Source organism: Mustela lutreola, chromosome X, assembly GCF_030435805.1.
Source record: "Mustela lutreola isolate mMusLut2 chromosome X, mMusLut2.pri, whole genome shotgun sequence".
Classification (NCBI taxonomy): Eukaryota; Metazoa; Chordata; class Mammalia; order Carnivora; family Mustelidae; genus Mustela; species Mustela lutreola.
In genome coordinates this window covers 34714764-34738365 of record NC_081308.1, presented here as the reverse complement: position 1 = coordinate 34738365, position 23602 = coordinate 34714764, and the positions used below count along the sequence as shown (strand labels likewise).

General features: G+C 51.9%; 1 long non-coding RNA gene across 2 annotated transcripts; it reads left to right on the top strand.

Moving 5' to 3' along the window:
• Positions 1 to 4621: 4621 nt before the first annotated feature.
• Positions 4622 to 16990, top strand: LOC131821943 (uncharacterized). 2 transcript variants are annotated; one of them, XR_009350024.1, is made up of 3 exons: positions 4622 to 5040; positions 11116 to 11248; positions 16638 to 16990. It is a non-coding gene; the product is annotated as an uncharacterized LOC131821943 (long non-coding RNA). The 2 variants fall into 2 exon arrangements; XR_009350023.1 differs by lacking the exon at positions 4622 to 5040 and having other exon boundaries at positions 8965 to 11248.
• Positions 16991 to 23602: the final 6612 nt, after the last annotated feature.

Here is a 23602-nt window from a genome sequence, read left to right as displayed (position 1 = left end):
GGCACCTGCATCTCAGGGGCCATGAGTATGAAGGGGCAGAGCTCTAAAAGTCAGGTGTGGGGCAGTCTATCTCTCCAGGTCTTCCCTGTGCTTCCCGCAGAGGCTGGCTGGGCCTGGGGGTGCCAAGGGATGGACTCAGCCTTTCTGCTCATCTAGAAAAGGGCAGAACCCCAGCTTCACCCATTGACACCCTTCAGGGCCGCTCAAGGGCTACCTCTTGCAGGTGGCATTCGGAGTGGCTCCCCAGCCCTTCAACCCCTTGTCCTGGGGAGCTCCACAGCTGTCAGAGAGGAAGAGGAGAAGGGGGTGGAACAGCCGGTTCAGATTCACTTCAAACCAGCAGCGGAGCAGTCCCGGTTACATCATTAATCCCCTGGGCCATGTAAAGTTTCATCTGCTTTCTCTCAATGATTTGTACCAGCTGCATTTTCCAAGAGCTCCAGGACGATGACCGAGTAGACTCACCCACATGTGTACGAAAATCCTGGGGGAGCTGCTACAGAGGACGGGGGTTCTAGATTTGCCTTTGACTCATTCTGGCTGTGTGAACATGGGTGAGTGAGTCACTTTTCCTCCTTGCCCTACCTGCCGTCTCTGTAGCATACGACAATAAGCGACGTTGTATGATGTGGCAGGATGTTGTGGTGCTGACCACAGATCCAGGGGCGGCTGGGGTTTGGCGGATCCAGGCAAGGCTTGGGGCTTGCCTGGGCCAGCTATGCCCCACATGGCTCCCCTCTTGGACCAGCAGCCCAGGCGGGCATGTTCTCGGATGAAAGCAGAAATGACAGGAGGATCTGGATATAGGCGAGGCTCAGAACTAACGGCATCCCACTGGCCAAAGCAAGTCCCTTGTCCCACACCAAGGGTCAGGAAAGGATACTTGCCCCCACCCCATGATGATGCCGTGACAACAGGCAGGGTGAAGCCCCAGGACCAATCATTCAGATGACCACACTTCCCTCACCAATAATGCCAGCAGATCATCAAGTCACAGGGGGTCCCTTGGGTCCCTTACAGCCTAAACATTCCGTAACTCTAAATAATGACGTAGAAACAGTGTCAATGGATATTGACCAGTGACAGCAAGCAAGAGAGAGATCTGGTCTGTTTTCACAAAATTTCTCTGAACGCATGAGGAAATCACAGCCAGATACGAAGTTGAGGTTCTCGAAATCTGCCCAATTCACTCACACTGGGCAACTGTCTTTCACAAGCTTGGCATATGCGACTGTCTATATAAAAATGTGGGGCAGGAGGGGGGTTCTGTTCCAAATGCCCGCACCTGTCCTTGCCCCCCTGACGCTGGCAAGGTGCGTTCACCTGCAGCAGAGGTCGGGAGCTCAACTCCGCCCAACATGTTCTGCTTTGGGGGCAAAAGCAGCAGCTTCCTGCCAGAGAATATGCAATTAAAAAAACAAATTATATCAGCAGGACTCTCTTTGCTGGAAGTGTGAACTTGATAGAAATCAGAAATGCAAATGGTATTGAAGTGCAGTTAAAACTTCCGTTTTCCAAAAGGGGGAGAAATTAATTGCTTTTCTACTTACCGTAGTGATAAGCCAGAGGCACAGGCTATACACAAGGAGGAGCATCCAGAAACCTTCCAGAAGAGAGAGGAAAGGGAGGCAATAAATCTCCCCTAGAAAGCCTCACGGTCCTCGCTACAGATGTGTGCTGCATATAATTTTTTGGCTGTGTGGTTCAGGGACCTGCCAAGCGTTTAAGGTCCAACCGACTTCTACAAAGAAGGCAGGAGAAGGAGATATTGGGGAGAATCCTCATACAAGATAAAAGAAGAGCTCAGTCAGGCCCCCCTGATCTGCTTGGGGAAAGGTGGTAGTTTATGGATTTTTATTGCGAGGATCCCTGCAGCTTCTTGGCTTTCTGGAACACATACTGTTCCAAGAATGTCCCTCGAGCCACAAACCACCACCAACTTATTCAGATGTAGGCCCTGCCAGGAAGGCCCAGCGTGTGGGGATTGGGAGGCCTCCCGTGAACAGGGTTGACCGATCCAGGTTGCCTGGGACAATCCCAGTTTATTCCTGTGGTCCAGGTATCTCAGCCAGTCAGCAATCCCGTTCACACTCAAAAGTATCTTCATGGCCTAATAGTTTTGGGAACCTGCTTGCAAAAGAAAGACATATGTCTTGCCCAGCAATTCCACTCCTAGGGGTCTACCCAACAGAAAGGCATGCACATGTTCGCTTAAAGGACACTTACAAGAATAATGCTAAGCGTCAAAGACTGGGAACAACCCAAATGTCTATCAACAGGAGTAGACATAAACAAGGCGGGATACATCCACGTAATGACATGCTCTGTAGCAACCCAAACCAACAAATGGCAACCACCTGCGGTAATACGGATGGACCTCACAAATGTAATATTGAGAGAAAGAAGTTAGGCACACAAGAGTACATATGACACAATTCCATTTATGCCAAGTTCCCAAACAGGCAGAATCCCTCCATGTTGCTAGAAGCCAGGATAGCGACGTCCACCGGGGATAGGCATCAAAGGAAGAGAATATAAGGGAGCTTTTGGGGCACTTGTCCCCTTGTTTCCTGATCTGTGCACAGATGTGTTGGTGCAGATGTGTTGAGTTTGTAAAAAACAAAAAACAAAAAACAAAAAACATCAGGCCATAAAACTGGGATTCTGGGATTTGTGCATCTTCTTCTTTATGTCTATCTCAATGGGGGAAGAAGATAAAATAATATGGCCACCTGCCCAGGACTCACACACCACCCTCAACTTGGCCAGCCCCATTTCCCACCAGTGTTCTTGGCTCTTCTTGCATCTGAGGCCTGTGGCACTGATGGGCAGAAAGGAGCCTCTGTTTTCTTCTTTGGTACGCATCTTTTCTTCATGCCCTAGAAGAGCCTCATTAGCAGTTTCTGGTGGTGCCGCCCCCGCTCTCCCAGTGTGGGCATGGTAGAAATGTTTCCTTCACCCTTCGGCATTATAGGTGTTCATCTCTTTCCTTCACTTGCTGGTATGGACTGATTGATTGTGGCCCAGCCCTGAATTCATATGTTGAAGTCCCAAGCCCTGATGCGATGGTTTTTGCGGGGGTGGGGGGCCTTTAAGAGGTGATTAGGTGTAGTGAGGTCATAAGGGTGAAGCACCCTAGTAATGGGATTGATGCCTTTGTAAAGAGATGCAGGGACCAGAGTTCTCTGTCCCCACACTGTGGGTATACAACAAAAAGACGACCATCTATGAACCAGGAGGAGAGCTTTCACCAAGAACGATACCATGCTGACATCCTGACCTTGGACTTCCAGTTTCCAGAACCATGAGAAATAAGTGTTTGTTGTTTTTTGTTTTGCTGTGTTTTAAGATTTTATTTATTTATTTGACAGAGAGAAAGAGTGTGTGTGAGTGCATAATAAGCAGGGGGAGCAGCAGGCAGAGAGAGAGGGAGAAGCAGACTCCCCGCTGAGCAGGGAGTCAGGTGCGGGACTCGATCCCAGGACCCTGAGATCATAACCTAAGCCGAAGGCAGATGCTTAACCCACTGAGCCACCCAGGGTCCCAGTGTTTGTTGTTTACGCTACCCACACTGAGATACTTACCAAATTAAAGACACTTCATTTTTCAAGTTAATCCTCATGGGGCTTTCCAGATACCCTTTTCTGAGTCACTCTTCATTCTATTAACCTGCTCTAAGGAGCAAAAACCAAAGGGCAACGTATATGTTCTGGTCCTCACATGATGGCAGCTCCGTCCTCAGATGGAAGCTTTCTACCCTTCTCTCAGTTCCCAAGCATGGGCACCTTACTGATCTGAGCCCTGCAGAATGTTAACGCTGTTTACACATCCAGCGCAGGCAAACCAGCAAAGGCAGAGAAGCATTCTGTGCCCCTCCTCTCCCCTTCACCCATCAACACCCTTCAGGGCCGCTCAAGGGCTTCCTCTTGCAGGTGGCATTCGGAGTGGCTTTTCTTTTGTCCACCTCGGTGCGTCACGGCATGAAAGATCAGGCGGAATGCAGGGCTTTACACACGCCCGGCTCCCTCCCATGAGTAGACCCTTCCCTTTTCTCTCTTCCTACAGCTGCTTCTTTTGCCACCGCCCCCTCCTCCCGGGGTTCTGTTCTGCCTTGCCCAGTCTTGCCTCTCACATCGTGTTCTAGGGGACTCTCCTCTCCTCACTCGCCACCAGGCCCTCCCTCAGATACCCAGTAGTCCCACAGCCACACCCTTGGCTCAGCTCAAGGGAGAATGGACATTGTACAGCTTACAACGTCCCAGTCAGACTATCTCAAGAGAGGGCTGTGCCATTAACTCCCGCAGGGACTTCTAAACCTTCTAACTCCCTCAGGGTCCGGATCCTTGTTGTCACACAAAGCAAGCACACAGAAAGAACAGAGATGTTTTCTTGAAGCCTGAGATCGGATTTCAAGGTCAGCAACAGCGTGGTATGGGCAGAGACCAGTGAGATGGTGCCTAACCCATTTTGCTTTGTTCCTGGGCACGCGGCTGCATTCCATGTCGCAGCTGCCCTCTGGGGGTGAAATGTGGCCCTGTGATGACTTCTGGCCAATGAGTGAGAGATAGAAGTTAGGTGTCTCCCTTCTGGGCCTGGCCGGTAAGTACTTCCTACGTGGCCCTTTGATTTGTTTCTTCCATTTCCTCTATTGGGGGTTGGCCGCTGGTGCCCTGGGTGATATGGGAAGACAGGAGTGTCTCAGCTCTATCTTCCCATTAAAGTCACCAGGGGAACATCAAACAAAACAAAACAAAACACCCAACTCTGTGTCCATGTCTCACCCTTAACCAACGGAATTAGAACCTCTCGTCTCAGGGTGACTGGGCTCCCCATTGGTTCAAGTCCCCCAGTGACTGTGAAGCAGAGTCCTGGCCCCTGTCACCTGCTGGATGGATGTTCCTTGAGAAAGAAAGAAATTTCTACTGTGTTCTAGAGCTAGCTTTGTTTTCAACCGATCCGCTGGGCAATTGCCCTTCTGCATCTGGATTCTCCAGTCACATCCTGACCCATCCGTGGCTGGAAGGAGGCTCCTGGCAGGAGGTGAGTAAAGAGGTTCACCTCTGGGAGACGGGAACAGGCTGCCCCCCGTCCCGCCCCCGGTCTCTGGGAGAAGCTTGAGAATCCAGTGTGGACAAAGAAGGCCAGCAGCATGAGGGCGAAGGAAAGGCGGAGAAGGGAGGTTGCGCTTCTACCCTTTTGTGGTCTGGCCGAGCAGGTCCGAGTGCACGGGGGAGGGGGGGGGATGCATTGTCAGCTGACACGCCCCAATTTCAGGCTAGGTTTCAAGCCCTCCTGGTTTTGGTAAGGCTTCATCTGGATTGTGACCCCTTTCTATTGGATGACAAGGTCTCCTTGGCTCTGGGTGGAGACAGGTTTCCCTGGGTGGTAGATTCGGCACACTTCAAGGGTTCAGCTGGAGTCTTTGACTTCAGGCAAAGCACCAGGGAAACGCACGAACTGGATGCTGTCTGTGTAGCTAGTGACCCTTCCTGGCTCTTAAGAACAAGCCTCTTCTCCCTTCTCATTTGCCCTCCTCCTCCTCTTTCTTTCCCTTCTCTTGCCTCATGCCCTCCTCCCCTACCTCTCTCCCTCCCCGCTCTTCCCCCCCTCCCCCCTTCCTTCTCCCCTTTAAATTCCTCCTTCGCTTGCTCTCCCTCCTTCTCCCCACCTCCCTTTATCTCCCTGTACTGCCCCTTCCCTTCCTGTCCAGGTTCTTCAACAGAAAGTTAGCCTCCCACTCCAGCCATTCTCGAAACCCTGACCAGCCTGGCTATGGGGGTGACCGTTGGCTCGCCTGCTGCTATTCACTGACGGGTTCGAGCACTGTCAGCATGGGGCTCACCGTGGTCAGGCACCGAGCTCTGAGTGGAAGGTACAAAAACAAAGGAGACCATGTTGGCTGTAGAAATGTTGACAACTGGACAAAGGGCAGAAGTGGGAGGTTACAGTCGGGGAACCAGGGAGGCAGAGAGAGTAATCGTGGAGACTCCATTTTCTCACCTGTGAAGTGGGAGTCCTGACTGGATGCGTTTCTTACTGTTGCTCTAACAATGTATCACAAACAGTGATTCAAAGCAACACAAACTTCTTCCCTTCCAGTGCTGGGGGTCAGAATTCCAAATAGGGTCTCCCTGGGTTAAAATCAAGGTCTTTTTTTTTTTTTTTTAAGATTTTATTTATTTATTTGACAGGAAGAGATCCCAAGTAGGCAGCGAGGCAGGCAGAGAGAGAGAGAGAGAGATGGAAGCAGGCTCTCTGCTGAGCAGAGAGCCCAATGCGGGTTCGATCCCAGGACCCTGGGATCATGACCCGAGCCAAAGGCAGAGGCTTTAACCTACTGAGCCATCCAGGCGCCCCTAAAATCATGGTCTTGGCAATATTGTTCTCCTCCTGGAGGAGGGGTGTGGGTGGGTGGGAATCTGATCCCTTGCTTTCCCAGCTTCTAGAGATCCCCGGCATTCCTTGGCTTGTGGCCCCTTTCTCCATATTCAAAGTCAGCAGCATGACATCCTGTGCCCCCTCTGATCTCTGTCTCTGTCCTCACTCCTCCTCTGACTCTGACTCTTCTACCCTTGTGATGGATGGCGCTGGGCCCACCCAGACAGTGCGGGTTAATAACCCCCATCACAAGGTCTTTAACTCAATCACAGCCCCAATGTCCCTTCTGCCAGATGAGGTCTCACTCATAGATTCCAGGGACTAGGATGTGGCCGTTTCTGTGGGACACACCCAGACGGGTCAATTGTGGGAGCGTCCATAAGGCCCCTGGCACAGAGCTTGACCCACGATTGGCACTCCGTTCATGCCGCCCGCAATTATTACCACCATCCTCTTCTGCAGTATGCGCCCTTGAGCTTAAAGTTGCACTGACAGATTATACTGCGGACAGGGTCAAAACCCAGCAGATCTAACATCTGCTGAGCCACAAAACAGGGAATGACATCCCACCTGCCTTGGACGACAAGCTAGTTTTACCTGTGCCACATCTGGACCCCTGAACTTGGCCTTGCCGTCCTTGCCAGGCTGAACTGCACGTGTTGACTGGGGTGCCCCCCCTCCTGCCCCTCAGTGCAGGTGTCCATCTGGTGTGTAGGCTCCTGGTGAGGGCAGCCTGCGGTAATGGCCAGGAGACCTTAGGCTGTGCAGTCAGGCACCAGGTTTGGGGCACAGTTGGGTCTGGTTCCTCCCATTACGGCCTTCCTACCCCTGGACACTGAGCCGCCCCACCCCACACCCCCACTTCTCTAGGAGAGAGTGACAAGCCTTGAGCATGGCCTGGCCAGTCTGATATTTTCCCCAGGTATCAGGATTAAAGGGAGGGGACACATGTGGGCCCTGGGTTAGTTGGCTGCCAGTGTACCAGGCCAGTTTCTTTGCTATCAAGGTGGTAGTGTGGGAACATTCTGGGCTTATAGGGGAGCAGATTTAAAATCAGATTCCTCCCCTCCTCACACACACAGAGTCTGACACATGAAAATTTGGGGTGGAGCCCAGGAACATGAATTCTCAGCCAGTGTCTGGGTCATCTTGATGCATAAAGTCCTCAGACCATACTTGGGTCCTGAGCCTGCCCTCACTCTGCCACCAACTACCTGAGCTGACCTTAGACAACGAACTTCACCTTCTAGAGACTAGTTTCTTCAGGACCAGTCAGAGGGGTGGGAGGGGACATCCAAGGCACTTCCAAGCTGGGAGCCCACGTCTGCAGCAAACTCCCCCTTTTGTTATTGACTCAGAACTTCTGACCTTTGATCTTCTATCTAGAATGTTTCTAGAATTTTCTGACAGCCTTTTTGGGGAGGAAGGGGGGGGTAGCTGAGATCAAGGATTTCTTACATTGGGAGGGACAAGATGAAAGTTGTAGGGCAGAGCAGGAAGAAGGTGTGAATGTGTGAGCGTGTGTGTGTGTGTGTGTGTGTGTGTAGGGCCGAAGCACTCATGTGTTTATGTCTACAGGTGTGTCAGCTGCCTCTCTATCCCAGAGTTGCAGAATCCCAGAACTCACAGGACATGCAGACTCCAAAATCCAATTCCCTTGTTTTGCTGGGTTAACAACTTGCTTGGAGTCACGGAAGTTCTTACAGTAGCAATTTCTTGACCTTTGTTGTTACAATTACCTGGAAGAGCTTTTAAGAAAGACAGGTGCCTGGTCCCCATGCTTAGAGACTGCAGTTCCATGGGTTCAGGATGGAAACTGGGCACAGAATTTGTGGAGGTCCCCTGGGGACGCTCATGGGCAGCCAAGGATGAGACCCACTGACATGGTTGAAGCGCATTGCCCCTGCTGCTGAAAAGCCGTCTCGGCTCCCCTTGGACATGGGTGGTGGCGGCATCCTGAACCCGTGAGCTGGGTGTTAAGTCTCCCAATCCCTCCTGCCCCCACCCAGAAGAGCCTGGCCCACAGCGGTGCAGTGGGAACACCAGGCTGCTCCAAGATGCCTTTAGAAAGTTCCTCAACAGGCCTCACCTGGAAGCTTCTGCTTAACTGGAAGGAGCTTTAATTTTTTGATTTTTCTTTTTAAAGATTTATTTATTGACTTATTTGAGACACAGAGAGACAAAGAGACAGAGAAAAGGTGCTTGAGTGCATACCCGAGTAGGGGGGGCAGAGGGAGAGAATCTTCAAGGAGACTCCCTGCTGAGCGAGAAGCCTGACACGGGGCACAGTCCCACGACCCATGAGATCATGACGCGAGCCGAAACCAAGAGTTGGACGCTCAACCGACTGAGCCACCCAGGCGGCCCTAGAAGGAGGTTTTAAAGGCTAAAGGCCGTCTGTGAACATAGGGAGCTCTGCTCTAATCAGAAGCGCGCTCCCCAGGGCCTGGGGAATGGGGGGAGATGGGAACATGGGGCCCATGAGCAGAGATGGGAGAGTACATGGAGGAAACTTCCTTCCATGTTGGTGCTCCCAGGGGAGGAGTAGGGGGCGGTAGGGGGCAGGAGGGGGAGGAGGACTATAAACTCATCTGCTGAGTCCCTCTCTCAGGGATTCTAATTCATCTGCTCTTTTTCTGTTTGGGGGACAAGCACATGGCCTGTAGCCTATGCTTTTTCATTTACATTAAGCCTTTTAGTGGGAGAAAGAACTGCAAAAGCAACAGTCCTTCCGTTCTCTTGGGCTGCCTGTGAAATCAAGCCTGGAACAGCCTTCCCCTGAGTCCCACTCTGCTGCCCTGCCCATCACCTTTTCCTTTTCTAATTTGTTCTGTTTCTTCTCACATCCCCACTCCTGGGCTCCCATGTATAGCTGTGCAAGTTGTGGACTGCACAACCGCCCCTGCCCTAACCCCTGCTGTATTATCCTTGCCATCCCTCCCCAGTCCCTCCTACCCCACAGATCCCTTCCTTTTACTTCATTTCCTGCAAGTCCTTCCTCCCTAACTGTCTCAAGGGGAAAGCCTGGCCTCTGTAGGGCCTGACTCACATCCATCAACCTTGGCAGGGTGGGGCAGGTCCAAGGCCAGGTGTCTACCGCTTAAGAGAGTCAAGGGGCCTCCTTTCCCAGCGGGCTGCCCCAAACCACTCACAAAACCCAGAATCTCTTGCTCATCGCAGGTTTGCTTTGCCAGATGTAAATTGTTCTCTAGGTTCACCAAGAGGCCATAGAAGCTGCTTCATAAATAAGCTTAGCGTGTTTTCCCTTTAACCTGGCAGGCTCCCCCCTCCCTCGACACAATTTTGCTGGAACTACATAAATACATCCTCCTAGCGTCCTGCACAGTTCACAGCCTCAAGCACTGTTTAAAAAAGTTAACATGTTTAATCTCCGTAACGATATAAGTATTGACCAATTTTACCAGAAAAGGAGGGGCGGGAAAAAAAAAAAAAAAACAACTACAACCCACCACCAAAACCCGAGGCTGGGGTCACATGCCTGAGGCTGGAACCGAAGTCTACTGGTCCCAAAGCCTATGTCCTTAGTCACTACACCCTAAGGTCTCCAGTCCCCCTGAGCTGCCCCAGCCCTGCCTCGCCCACCTTCCCTGCCCCCCTCAACATCTGCCCTCACGGCTCATCACGCCGGCCTCACCTCTCAGCCCTGAGTGGTCAGCTGGGCTGCCTTCCTGCCTTCCCCCCACCTCACATAGGTTCCCCTGGGCTACTTCAAGCCACTGTCACCTTAACACTGCTGTCCCTGTCAGCACAGGGAACAGCCTGGGGAACCCCTCGCTTAGGAATATCCCCACGGGGCTGGCATTCCTGCTGGCTGTCCCCACAGACAGGACCCAAACACACGACATTCTCCCCTCCCTTTCAGACCCCCGAAGTCACCTTCCTTTGGTTCTGCGGCACAGACGGGACATAGGCCCACAGCGTCCCCTATGGCTTGAACTCCTACCTTAATGAACCAATAGGGACAAGGAAATCCTCATCCTCAACAACTACACCAGGCCCAGGCCGGATGGCTAGCTGCCCCCTCCCTCCCAAGCCTCCTCCCTCCCCGCACCCTCCGCCCCAGCCCTCAGGGACCAAGATGGGGAAACTGTCCTATAATAGCATTTTACAGGCACGTGCTCATGACCTAGGTATTTCTCTCATCTGGTTATCTTTAGAAACACGGGGAGGGAATGGGGGATTAAAGAAATCCTCCCCTGCTTCCATCTTGGAAAAAAAAAAAAAAAAGGCAGAACATTCTGATTCACTAACCTTATCTTTAAAGAAACCTGACATGGAAAAGGCAGGGAGATAAGATCTATGACTTCATCAGCTTGTTCTCTGAAGTTGTTTCAAGTTCTCCCATCCCCCCCACCCAAAGGCCCCTTCATTTCCTGTTTTCAATATGTAATGGCAAGGAATTCACAGCCGAGTGAGCCTGGGGGTCAGCGCAGGAAGCTGGCGCAGAGAGGAAGCTTTTAAGAGCCAAACTGAAATCTGGCCACAAGTCAGGAGCATCTCTTTTTAATTCAGATTTCTTTCTTTCTTTCTTTTTTTTTTTTTTTTTTTGCCTTAACTTTGCGGTCAGCGGCTCTGGATGGCTTGTGGTCTCAGAACAGCTGCTGGTTTGGAATATCTTAAATGCAATGTGAAAGCGCATGAGGGTTCAAATTAAAAAAGAGAAGGAGAACTCTGCCATTTCATAGCAGGAATTCTTGACAACCTCTCTCTTTCAAGATGCTCCAAATGCCTCCCAGACGCCCTTGTATCAGCTCTTGCCGCCTCCCACGGTGGAGGCCAAGGAACTGGTACCATCTGAATCACTTTGTGCCGGGGAAAACAGAGACACCCACGTGTTCCTGCTTACACGGTAAGTCGGCACAACATTGTGACAGGTGTTTTCCTGGGCCCCAACCAGCTTAGGGAGGGTTGTGTATGGGTGCAATACGGGTCACAGCTAAAACGCCAAGAGTAAGGAAAACCAACTCTCTCTGGCTCTGGCCACCGGCTGTAGAGACGCGCGCGCTCCCCGGAATCTTGGGTCTTCACTCAGTGCCTTCCTCACCGGAGGATCCTTGGGTGGGTTCTTGTTGGTTGCCATGGTAACTCTCTTGCCAGTCAGGGAACAGCAGCCCCTTCAGGGGGCATGACCCCGAGAGGCTTCCACTCGCTGGCTGGTCGCCCACTCTCCGAGGGGCTGAGCGCGTGGTGTTTGGATGGCATACCAATCTTCCTGGGGGTGTGAAGCTCCGTCTCTCTCCGCTGGTCTTCTCTTTCTGGATTCTGTCCCTTCGACTTCCCAAAGGCTAGAAGCTCGCACACACAAGGGTGAACTTGGGGCCAGGGTGCAGACCTGTCCCCTGCTGCTGAGGGCTGGCCCGAGCTCAGGGCCTCCAGCCAGCAATGAGGGGCCGCCTCTTTTAGGGGGCTGTCAGAGTCCGGCTAACATCTTACCCATATTCACTTTAGTGAACCCCACTCAATTTTCCACGGCCAGGTCCGTCATTCTTTTACCTCGGGGATCCCTCAAGCCCAGAAGTGTTCCTTGCCCACTGCGGCTGTCGAGGGCCAGAAGCCCTAGAGATGTCATACCCCTCCTGATGTCCCAGAGCAACCGTCCACCTCTGACCAACAGGACTCGCCGTAAAAATGTCCCGGCTCCCCGCCCTCAGGCGGGAGGACTCTGAGGCACGTGATCTCAGCGTCTCCACAATGGCCCTGGCTTGCTGACAGCCTGTGTCTCTACCCCACTCTCCGTCCTGGTGTTTCTGGGGCTCATCTCCCAAATAAGGTGCTCGCCCTTGAATCCCTGTCTCAGTTCTGCATCCGGGGACCCAAACTGAGCCAGGGAAGAACTTCTCTGATACCCAGCCACTGATGGGGCTGCCACTTCTAAGCACATGACAAAGATTTCAGAACACCTGGCTGGGGGGGGGGTCTTCTTTGACCTCTTCTAGACCCTTCTCCCCCTCCCCTTCGTGATTCTGATTCTCAAAGTCCTGCCCCCATCTATAGCTACAAGGTACCCTGTATACCACAAAATAGACTCATTTTATATTTTACGGACAATAAAAATGAAGCTCTGGGGGGCAAGAGATTTGCCTGAACTCACTTGATTTGTACGCGGCCGGCAAAGCAGGAAGGAAAAACCTAGGCGACTGGCCTAATGGCTCAAGGCCCTTTTCAGGTAGGACTGCGCAGGTGTAAACCTGGCTTCTGGACTTCTACTCTGAACTTTCTTTTCTTTCTCATTATGACAAACAGTTGCGCCCCCCAAGTGGTGTCCTCCAAGGGGACTGTTGGGATGTGTCATTTAATCAGTGCGCAGGGACTGCACTCCTTCCCTGAGCCAGACATGTCTACAGATCAGCATCTCCAACGGCTGGCGCCCCAGTAGGGTGATCACAAAGACTTCAGAGCCCACCTCTCTCAGGGCACAGAGAAGTGGCCACATGGACAGGACTTAGCTGATGGCATGGCGGAGGGTCTACAGGGCGACAGGGATGACACCTGACCAGGGAGAGGGTCTTTGCCTTCACTCTTCCCTTGGTCTGCACTGCTTGGTCTGCACTGTTGTGCCTCCAGATACCCACATGGCCCAACCCCTTGCTTGCTCAAACATCACCCTCGGAGGGACCTTCTCTGGCCGCTGTCTAAAATGGGGTCTTCTTGTGACACCTCAACCCTGCTGGATTTTCCTCTCCGCATGCATCGCTCCCTGACATTGTGTCCTGTGCACATTTGCAGCTGCTCCCTTCACTCCCACCACCAGACTGTGTGCTCCCCTGGACGGAGAATCTTGCCTATTTTGTTCACTGCCCCTTTACCAACACTTAGAAGAAGTGCCAGCACATTCTAGAAGCTCAATAAATTCTTGTTGAGGTGAATTAATGAATCAATGAGTCACCGAAAGGAAACAGACAGGGCAGGTTACTTGCCTCATCCTGGGTGACACATGCAGTCAAGAGGGGCAGAGGCAGGAAGCGGGGAGGGGCACCCCAAACCCACGTGACTCCACGGCCTCTGGCCCGCTTCTCTACCCTGTGCTGGGCTCGTTCGATCTCCAGGTAACGGGGGACGTAGAAAGCAGAAAACGAGGACAAGAGAGACCGGGCCCCCCACCCTCCCTCCCTGCCCTCTTCTTCCCTCCTCTGTGTTATCCCAAGGAGCTGCTTAAGAGGAAAGCCCTCCCTGGTCTTTCCCCAGAAACTGTGCTCTGAACACTCGGACGCACAATCAACCAATTGTTAAGTCCTCGACAATACCTCATCAGCGAGCACAGAACTATAATTAAAAGTAAATCCAGCTCAAGCTCTTTAAAATAGGATCTAATTTAATTGGCGCCTTTAATCTATCACTGTCACTCCCCGCCAACCAGGGGAGAATGTCATCGCAGCGGTAGGTGGTGAGAAACTTCAGCAGGCCCCTCGGCGGTGGCGAACAGCTGGGAAGGAGCAGGCAGCCCACGAACTTGGAAAAGGGAGAGCCCACCGAAGTGGGGGAGCACTCAGGTGTCACTGGGGATTGTGGTGCGGCGGCCGCAGGCCTGGGTCCTCATAGCCCGCCAAGGGTCCTGACAAGCCTTGGCAGGGGTCTGGACAGGGCCTCTTCCCTCCCTCCAGCACGTCTCAGAAACAAAGCTCTGGGTATGGTCTGCAGAAATCGCAAAAGAATCAAGCTCATGGTGGAAAGACTGGCCATGTTGGGTGTGGGTTGTTTGCTGGCGGGAGTCGGGGAGGGGGGGGAGGGGGAGGGGGGTGTAGTGAGTCTCTACTTTGTGTCAGCATTAGTTCCCAGCCCAGCTCAGAAAAACAAGTCCCATCCTTTTAGAGAAACATAACACAAAACCCAGAAGAGTGGAGCAGTAGTGAAGATCGTGGTTGAGAGGGCTGGCTGAAAAATCCTATAGGAATGGGTTCCCATCCTGGAGAAACCACTCAGCAACCTGTGAATGTGAGAATGCTTGTAAATCCCCTGGGCCTTAGTTTCTTCATCTGCAAAGTGAGGGTGGTGATACCTACTTTGCATTTCTGTGCTGAGGTTCAAGGGCCACACCTGGGGCCAGCAGAAGCCGGGGGGTGGGGGGGGGGGTGGGGGGGGGTGGTTGCTGCGCTGGGGGGGGTCGTGTTTCACCTGCGTGCCTGGGGCTCACCCTGAGGCTGACTGCCTCCAGCTCCCCCTCCGCCTATGGCTTCCCGCATCTTCCTGCCAGAGGGTGTTCTTTGGCCATGGAGGACCCCCTCCACCAGGGAGAGATGGAAATGCATAAAACCCCAACTTTCCACACCCAGGCATGGTCCACACGGTCTGTCTGAGGCCTCCAGAGGCCCCAAGCACCTCGTGTCCCCTGCGGGAACACCCTGATTCGCTCGCCCTCTCCCGACTTTCCTTTTCCCTCTCTCATTCCTCTGCCCCTCACTGGGGCCTCCTGGGTCACTTCCCAAAACAACAATTGCTCTGAAATCCTTGTTTCAGGGTCTGCCTGGGTGGGAATCCAAGCCTAGACATCGGCATGTCAAGCACCCAATAAACACTACTGTGTGACTTCTGTAGTTTCCGGATATTTGAAATCCAATTGTGGATTGCTTTGCCTATATTTTGTGCGTGTCTCCTTAAAGAAATTGTCTGGGAGCACTCCAGGAAGGATTCCTCTCCCTGTGGCCCCATCTCAGCCCTCCAGTCCACGGCCCTAGCGAGGACTGCTAAGCTAATGCTCTCAGTATCCCCAAGATTCCTTGGACCTTATACTGCTTGAGCCTTTGGGTCATGCCAACTCCATGTGAATGTTGAGGGGTATTGCCAACTGAGCTGTGTCTCCTGCACCCCACCCCAAAGTTATGTCCTAACCAGTAGTAACCTGGTTACGGGAACTTATTTGGAAATAGGGTCTTCCCAGATGCATGAATTAAGGTGAGGTCATGGATGCCGGTCTCAATCCACTAAAAAAAGAGAATTTGGACATTGTGAAGGACACATGTGGGGAGAACACCACATGAGACTGAGAATTATGCTGCCATAGCCAAGGAACCATCAGAGGTCAGTAGAGAAGCCTGGAACAGATCATTCCCTTGTGTCTTCAGGAGAAGCACAGTTCTCCTATGCCTTGATCTTGGACTTCTAGGCTCCAGAGCCTGTCCCTGTCCCCTGCTGCCCTGTGGCTGTCCCAGGAATCTGGTGGGTTGTCTGGAAGATTCTCCCAGGCTTCATCCTCACTCTCCATCAATAGGACATTTGACCCTGAAGAGAAGGGTCCAGATTAGTCAAAGCCTTGCTCCTCTCAGCAGTGTGTGGTCCCCAGAAAGGGATCAGCAGCCAAGAATTGGTCCTTTTGTGGCCGGAACTGTAGCCCGGTGTCCTGCAATGACTCAACCTCCTGCTGCAAAGTGTCCCGGCTCCCTCACACTCCCTCACACTTCACGGTCTCAGCACTGACCTCACCTGCCCGTGTCCCCAGCCGGGTCCATCACAGTGACCTCGTGGGCCAAGCTATTCTGTTTGCCCCTCCAGACCCGCCCTTTGGGCTCCTCCACTCTGCCCTGAGCCCTGACAGGCTGACCTCTGGGGGCTGCGTCCCCAGGGAAGCCTTGCCACCCAACTTCTGGTTGGATTTAACCAGTGGGCCTCACCAGCAGGAGGGAAGAAGGTGGGCAGGCCGAGAGGTGGGAGAATGGGTTCTCTGGGCTCCCTCGCCCTTCCTGCCAGGGTGAGCCTGGCCCTGCCTGCCTCCCTAAATGCTCCCGCTCCTGTCCAGCGCCTCCTCACCACGATTCTTGGGCTCCAATGTCACCTGTCACCATCCAACCCACCCTCCAAGCTTTGCTCAGAGTGAGCTTTCTAAGGCTCTGACTCCGTCACTACGAAAACACGGATGGGTCTGCAGTGCAAATCCCTCCCCTCCCCCTCCACAGTCAAGTTCCTTTACAATGTGGCACCGCCTCCACTCTGGCCATGCCTACTGCTCCATGCAAAACAGCCAAGGCTTGGGGCCCTGGGCAGAGCCTGTGCTAGGCGCCACATGCCCTGTGTGCTCAGAGCTTGCTGTCCGTGCTCCCTGCAGGGCACTTCTCCTTTTTCTGGACCTGAGTGACATGCTGCCTTCAAGTCTCCAGCCACATAATCACATGCCCCTGGAAGATGTCCCTCAGTTTCCACCTTGGCGGATTCCACGTTCCCACGTGGGGCACATGTAGATCTCTGAGTCATGGCTTGTCCAGGCAGCCCGCAGGCAAATTGTTGGCCTTTCTGTCTTTTTCCCACAGGGTGGACAGGTGCCATGTGGAATTCATGCCTCCATCGGTAGCAGACCCTGGTGATGTCCGTCCTACATCGCCCTGACCCCCCAAGTTCCCTGCAGCATGGCTGGGCAGCTTCAAAGGATGCTGACAGCTTGGATTGAGGCCCTAGGCTTCCTGGCCTCTGGAGTAAGGATTCTCAGCACGTTCCACACGATGCCTCAGAAAGTCCCCAGGGAGACAGTGCCCCATTGCCCACAGCAGTAACATGCTTGTTAAAGCACCTGTCCTAGGCCGTGCTTCCCCTCCCGTCTCCCTTTTCTCACTCCCTCAGTGGTGCCTCCTAGGTGTTCTCCTGAATAAACCATCTGCATCCCTTAGACTTTGCCTTAAGGTCGGCTTCTGGGGGAACCCAACCTGAGACAGGGGCCTGAACAGCCACACGGGGCTCTGCGCATGGTAGGCGCCCCATAAATGCCCCAGGAATGAGCGAACAAGGGGTCGGGAGCCGCCGGCCCTCTCCGGCCGCATGGGGACCCCAGCGGTATTCAGGAACTGTGCCTGTGTTCTGAGTAGTCGGGTACCCTCCTCGCTGGGAAGGTGCTGCCCACATCTACGCGGGCAGCCCAAGCTTTCTCCCGGGCCAGCTGCCTGCTGGGGAGACCGGGGCAGACAGGCAGTTCTGATTATGTATGCAAATGTGGGTCTGGCCCCGCAGCTCATGTGAGAGCCACACAGCTCGGCTGAAACCACCCCGGAGAAAGAATCTTGCAAAGAATACTAAAGAGCATCCAAGTGTGAAGAATGAAACACACGTGAGGTTTCTTTAAAGAAAAAAAAAAAAAAAAAAAAAAAAAACCCAAACAAACAAACAAAACGGGAATCAAATGTACTTTTCATCTTGGCTTTCTCACAAATAGGCAGCCCCGGCAATGAGCCTGAAAAAGCCAAAGAGGCCTTTATACCGACTTCTGAGCTCTACTGAGACCGGCAGCCGGTCATGGGGCTTTTCCCGAAGATGAGCTCCAAGGGGCTGAGGTGGTGGCAGGCGGGTGGCATCTGCGTTTCATCTCGACCTTCGTGGTACACACGTGATGTCCAGGCGTGGGCTCGCCGTGGAGACGCGAGCACAGCCAAAGGCTTGGGAATGAGGACCCCGGGGGTCAGGGACGGCATCGCAGGCTGTAAGAACAACACGTGCAGAACGGTGGTGCAGCTGGAGGAGCCCCGGGCCCTGGCTACCGCGTCGGGTGTAAGCAAGAGAGGAAAAGGGAGGAAGAAGGGGGAAGAAGACAGGAGCCCGATCACAGAAGGCCTGGAGTGTCTGGCCAGGGCAAGTCCCTGACGGATCCCTGAAGGTGGGAAGAGGAGGCCGGCCTGAAGTCGGCTGCACTGGGCCATGTGAGCACGGGAACCAAGGAGGGAGCACATGCATAAGACAGGCAGAGAGCGGTTTCAGAGCTTTGAAGGGGTACGCTGGACAGTGTGGGAAAGCCAGGAGTGTCTGGCTCCCAGGTTTTGACTTTCCAGATGGAAAATGAAGCCCTTGGCGGAGCCAATGTGTCCAAGAGACAGAAGAACATGAAAGGTAGTTATTTGGGGGGTGGTGATAGGGCAGGATGGTGAGCTCTCATTTGGGGTTCCCAAGGATCTGAAGTGTAGGTGGGGACCTCCGGACGGAGGCGTCCTGTGGGCAGCTGGATGGATGGCTTCGGAGGAGACGTGGGTTTTGCCATCATTAGCATGTAGATGGTACCCGAAGCCGTGTGAGCACAGGGCTTCATCCAAGGCAAGTGGACGGAGAGAGAGATGAAGAAGGTTGAAGACCTATTCCAGGAAAAAGAACCATTAAAGGAGTTGGCCATGAAAGGGGAGGCCCCCAGAGGAGGGGCAGAATGGTCAGAGAGGTCGGGGAGCAGGAGATGCTGTAAGGGAAGTCAGTGGAGGATCCGTACAGGGGCCAACGGTAGCAAACCGCGCTGAGCAGCCGGGAAGGCGCAGAATGAAAACTCATCTCTGCCGGCTCCTGCCCCCTCCGTGAGTGCCTGACTTGGTGCTGGGAGCTCTGTACACACCTGTCAGTCATTGGGGAGAGGAGGGTTTATTGACCGGTTTATGGGCTACCTAGGCCCTTGGTCTGCTCTCCTTTGAGTCATTTCACAGTTTATCAGCCCTTCAACCAGAGGCTGGACAAGGGAAATAAACTTTTCCCAGTCAATTTTATGACATAATCTATCAGTTCTTTGGAAGGATTTAGCGGATGAATAATTTGAAAAGATTAGTTGGTTTCTGTGTGGTGTGGTGGTGGTGGATTATCCATGAATTTCCTTGTTCAAATTAGGGCTTGTGGTCTTCCTTAGAGTTGGCCATCATTCACTTTCACCATGTACCCCAAAGAATGCCACATGGCTAAAAGAGAGACCTATGTTTTTTTTTTTTTTTTTTTTTTTCATCTAATAGAAAAAGCAGACAGAAATAGAATATATATTTAGCAAGCCTCTGGGGGAAGGAGAACCTTCTCTGTGTTAAAATGATAGAACAGACCAGAAAAGAAAAAGACGCACCAGCCTAACTTCACAGTTAAAAATATTTGTTTCTATAGAAGACATATATAAATATGCACAAAATATTAATAAAACACTTGCAGCAAAGTTCTTTCTTATGTAGAGATCAGAAATGGGGAGAAAAGAAAAACACTCAGGGGTACCTGAGTGGCTCAGTTGGTTAAGCGTGTGCCTTCAGTTCAAGTCATGGCACTCTGCACTCAGCGGGGAGTCTGCTTCTCCCTCTTCCTGTGCCCCTCCCCCTGCTCATGCTCTCTTTCTCTCAAATAAATAAAATATTTTTTAGAAAGCACTCAGTCGCTAGTAATTCAAAGGGCAAAGAGCATGAGCAGATAATTCACCAAAGAGAAAACATAACCAGCTCAGCGACATTTCGAAGAATGTTATGCCTCACTAGTAAGGACCTAATGCAAACTAAAATAAGGAGATAGCATTCCCCACGCCCCCCAGTAATGTCACTTAAAATCTTATTAGTGCCGTTGAGGGTTTGGCGCGATGGTTGAGGATGACGACGTCAGTGGACGCAGCTTTGTTGGCAAGGCATTTGGTAAAGGCAAAAAGATCTGGGGAGACTCGGCAACCCCACTTCCAACCCGAGGAGCACAGTCTAAGGAAGCAATTGTAAACACTGCATGCCCGGGCAGGGCGGCAGAATGGCAAATACCAAAATCTGAACTTTCAGCTTCAAGGAACTGATGATAGAATAAATTGTGGTGCATTTACCAGACGAAACATTATGAATCCATTAAAACCGGTGGTGAGGAAGTCGAGACAGCACCAGGGGAAAAGGAATGGTGCATAATGTCAACGGGTAAAGGGAGGCAAATTTGCTTAAAGCAGTATATGATAATTACATAGATTCAGACTCACAAACACGCACATGAATTAAAACATGTAAAAAGGCCAGATGAAAATACGCCCAAGCACTATGTCACTACAGTGTCGTGTTGGGGATGATCTGTCTTTTCCGAGTTTCCCAAGCACCATCATGATTGGAGGCGTGGATTTAGGGGATCAAATCATCTTGGGTTCACAACTTAGTTTGATCACTCACTGCGTCATCTGGAGTGAGTTATTTCATCTAGATTTGCTTTCCTCCTCTGTAAATTGAGATTTGGAACGACTCCCTCAGAGGAGTATTATGAGAATTAAGTGCAATATGGGGAAAGTGCCTGTCATTGCGTCTAAAACAAAGTAAGCCATCAATAGATGCGAGATTTCCTTATCGTACTTATTATTTAAATAGTGCAACAAACTTGCTAACGCTGTCAACTGGCAAGAATGCCCTGAATCCAAATAATACTGTTTTTCTTTTTCCTGCCCTCCTTTCTTCACAGACAACTGCCAAGAAAGATTGTCAAAGAGTTAATTTTAGAAGGGGGAAAAAAAACCCGTTTCCTTTGCTTAATGAATGTGAACTTCCTCATTTTTCTGGTTTATTTTTCTTCCAAGTTGTTTTTACAGCAACACTGCCCTGGCACAGTGACAAGACTGGGAAAATTCACGTGGAAATAACCCTCTCCATTTCACACCCTGAGATGCCAGATCTCAGGGGTGCCGAGGGGCCTGGGTCACCCATCGTGCCTGGTATTTTTGGGTGCCTCAGCCCTGGAGGGCCCCTTTACCATCATCCTTGCTCTTAGGCCTTTCTTTCTTCCCCTGATGAGTATTAGCGGCCATGAGGGATTTTGTGGGACACTCTAAAAAGAAACCCCAGTAACATAGGACTCAAGAGGATGAGACAGAGAGAGAGAGAGAGAGAGAGAGTGTGTTAGGTGGGTCGCAACTTCATGAGAAAGGCCACATTGGAAGTAGGTGAAGGCAGAGTCCTAGAGGGTAGTCAAAGGCCACAGCAAATTACGTTGGGTGGATATCTCTTCTGTGGCCAAGATCTGTGTACCTGTGCAAGCTGTGGGCTCGGAAATCTCCTTCCCTGACCACTGCTTCCTATTTCCCCCCACTCTTTTATTCCATTTATCTAACCCTCCTCTGTCCACTGGGCCTCAGGCTCTCCCCCATCTCGCATCCCCCAGCAAACAGCTTCGCCTTTTCCCTCTCAGACTGGCTTTGGATGCCACTGGTAATCCTTAGTTTCGTGGCCTTGCTGGTATCCTCAGTGCCCACCCCCCTGCACTGGTCTTCCCAGCCGAGGACCTAGCTCAATCCAAAATCCCAATTCCCCCTCCCTGGTACCAGTCACCCTGTTGGAGGAAAAATCTCACAACTGTGTCTAAGTTCCTGTTCCACCTCCGTGGAATGATCCACAACGGGTGGATCTTGTTCCACCAACTGCACTCCCCCGACCCCCTCCATTCTGTAGGGCAGCAGCTTCCTTTCCCTCCCTCCTCAAGCTCACAACTGCCACCCCTCCAGCTCCCCTAGTCTTGTTAGGCGCCGTGACATCCTGATTCAAAGACAACATAGAGGCAAGTTGAGGCACACATTCCACCCTCCTTGGCTTCAGACTTCACCTTTTCCTGGTTTCCATCAGTCTCTGAAGAGAAGTCCCCCCTTTCCTCACCAGGAATAATTCCTTTCTCCTGGTGCAGAACGGCACACTGCCCCCCCAATTCCAACATCCAGCTATGTGAGCTATCCTGTGGTCAGCAGTTCACTCTGTGCCAGCCACAGTTCCAATATTTCATCTTCTTTAATATTTATAACAGCTCTAAAAGATTTGCTCTATTGTTAGTTTTAAAGGTAGAGAAACCCAGGTGAAAAGAGTAGAGTAATTTATTCAAGGCCACCCAGTAATGACTGACCAAGAAGGAATGTGGACCCTGGCTCTCTGGCTCCAGGACCCATTGTCTGAATGAATGTGTGATGCTGTCTCTCCTGGTTTTCTCGGGAAACTTGTTCTACCAAGTATTTCTTCTCCCTAATCTCTTCAGTCTCCCCCTGTCTACACATTTAAATTATCTCTCTTCCTCAAATCAACATTCGTTTCCAACTCTTCCTCCTCTACGCTCTCGGTATCCTCCTAAGGTCAAACTACCAACACAAGCATGCAACATGCTCTCCCCACATCCAGATTGCTGTATGCTCTGTGTACACCCCTTGCAGTCTGACTTCTTCACCCCCAAAGCCCTGACACCTGAAGATCCTCTGGTAGATCATATTTTCCAAGATGGCCGCCACAAGACCCTTCAACCTGCTTGCCTTTCTGACCATGTCTCACTGATGCTCTCTTCATCGAGGAGCTGGGGCTCGTGTTCCCTGTCCTTGAATCGGAGCTGGCCTGTGACCGTGGCAGCAGGGACTTTATAGGACTCTCGAGACTGGGTTATAAAAGGCAGTACAGCTTCCACCTGGTCCTCTTGAGGCGCTCTCTCCTGGAATCCAGCCACCATGCTGCGAGGAAGTCCAGAAGCCACGTGGAGAGGCCATGTGCAGGTGTCCTGGCTGCTAGCTCACCTACGGTCTCAGCCAACAGCTGATGTCCACCACCACACATGTGAGGGAAGATCTGTCCAGGTGATTCCAGCTTCTAGCCAGAGGGTCTTTCTGGTGAAGCCCTGACGTTAGGAGTAGAGGCAGCCGATCTCTGCTGAGCCCTGTGCTAAATAGTGAGGGACATAATGAAATGATCGTTGCTGTTTTAAGGCACTCTGTTTTGGGCTAATTTGTTATGTGGGAAGAGTAACTGGGATAGGCCTCTACAATTCCCAAGCCTGTAGTCAGCCCTCCAGATTTGTCATTTGACTTTAGTGTTTGACTCCTTTCTCTAGCGTTCTATGTTGTCCTTCTGCTCTTTTGACAGAGCCCTAACACCCACAGCCACACTCATCACCTGAGGGGCACCTCCTCTGAGCTCTGGACTGAACACCCATCTGCCTCCAGTGCTTCCAATCCACATAGATATCGCTCAGGCAAGACGCGGTTGATTCCTTCCCTCCTTCTGGCTGCACCATCTGCTTCCTCCCACTTGGCTCCCCATCTCAGCAACTGACCTCACCATCAACTCTGTGGCCCCTGGGAGAAACCTCTCAGTTCCACTAAATGCAAATGACCCACCCACCAAAATTGTGTTCAAATTTTGTCATCTCTTCTCAACTCCCACAGCCAGATAGATCTTTGTCATCTCTTATCTGGAATAATGCAATTATCTTCCAACTGGTATTTCTGCCTCTAGTCTCTTCCTTCTGTCTCAGCTTATTGACTGCCACCTGAGATTATTCTGAAGCACAGATCACGGTCCTGGCACTTTGGTGATTCTGGCTTCTTGGAATGAAGTTCAACCTCCATAACGTGGGATGCAAAGTCTCAAAACAGGTCCCAAGTAGCCCATCCAGTCTTTTCTCCTACCAGCCTTTTCCCCCATTCCCACCATCTTAAGTGTCAGCTGCTTACAACAACTCCCCAAACTTGAGAGTGTTCTCCATTCCCCACAAGCCATTGTCTTGAGTATTCCCTCTGCCTGGAATATTG